The sequence below is a fragment of the Oryzias melastigma genome, linkage group LG19 (genome assembly GCF_002922805.2).
Source record: "Oryzias melastigma strain HK-1 linkage group LG19, ASM292280v2, whole genome shotgun sequence".
Lineage (NCBI taxonomy): Eukaryota > Metazoa > Chordata > Actinopteri > Beloniformes > Adrianichthyidae > Oryzias > Oryzias melastigma.
The window spans coordinates 6,200,232-6,201,621 of NC_050530.1; the positions used below are offsets into that span (position 1 = coordinate 6,200,232).

Genomic DNA, 1,390 nt, shown 5'->3' on the forward strand with positions numbered 1-1,390 from the left:
TATTGATGTGCTAAAAAGCTGTCCAAGCATCTCATTTCTAAAACTGTACATCTGTTTGATGCTTTTTTTATAGCACATAATTTGAAAATTAGTGATATTGAGAAAGGATGAGTTAGGAATTGAGTTATCTCACTCAATGAGGGATAAGTGCTTATCCAAGGTTCACTCTTGTTCTATTAACACAAGAAATAATTCACAAGTGTCAAAGTCAAGGCAAGTGAAGGTAATTATATCTGGTCATCCAGATCTTTTTATTTTATTGTTATTAATGACCAAATGTTATCTTGAGCTCATTTCTAACTTGTGTAATTTGACAAAATATATTTTTATGGTAGTAAAATATTAAAAGTTATTTAAGGTTTAAGTTGATTTATTCTGGAAAAATATTCCTGCCTTTTTGTTATTTATAATTATGTTAAAAAGATACAGTTTTAAAGTTTTAAAAATGATCATTCTGCTAGCCTTTTGAACTATTTTGACAAGATTTTTTTAGGCTATTTTAGCTAATATTTCAGCTACATGCTAGCTGTTTTGGCTAATTCAGGCCTCTCTTTTTTATTTTTTTAGGCTATTTTGGAGTTTAGCTTTTAGCGTTTTATATGTTAGCATTATGCTTAGTTACGACGGAGTATTAGGGCCACCAAAAAAAAAAAAAAAGTTACATTATGAGATTTTTTTCCGTAAAACTAAGACATTAAATCTCATAAAACTAGGACTTTCTTCTCGTAAATATCTTAAAGTCGAAGGGAGCCTACAGTCACGCGAATTAAGTCATGAGCTGAAGCGGACCGACCAAACTGTGAAAAGCGTCTTGGATTTCATCAGGTAAACTGAATGTTTTAAAACGTTTCCGATGTTTGGAAGTTTCTTTGTTTTATTTACAGTTTATTAATGTTTTAATCATTGATGGGCGGCTTGCAGGATCTCTGCAGATCCCGTTGATGAAGCAGCTGTCCACTTCCAGTCATTTCTTCCTCCGCGACAGACCAGATCTCCTCCAACTCTGTGATGTTTCTGTCTGAAGAGGACTATTTTTCTGAATTTTCTATGTTCTTGTGCTAACGTAACAGAATTCTGCCATTCTTCGATGTTGTTTTGTGTTAAACGGGACGTTTCATTTGAAGATTTTTCTCGTAAATTTACGACTTTAAATCTTGTAAATTTACAAGTTTAAAAGTCATAAATGTAGCCTATGACTTTTAAAGTCATAAATATACGACTTTACTCTCGTAATTTACCAGTTACGACTTTTTTCTTATAAATGTACGAGATTTAAAGTCGTAATTTTAGAAATAAAATTTTCTTTATAAAATTGCTCTAATACTCCGTCGTACTGAATTGTAATCATTTCTCTGTTAAAAATGCTTCTTTACTGTTTCCTGTAACGTTT

General features: G+C 31.5%; 1 protein-coding gene across 2 annotated transcripts in view; it reads right to left on the bottom strand.

Annotated features, from left to right (window-relative positions):
- The window catches only part of LOC112154596 (nebulin-related anchoring protein), a 33,954-nt gene that overhangs the window by 11,653 nt on the left and 20,911 nt on the right, over window positions 1-1,390 (bottom strand). The window lies entirely within an intron of this gene.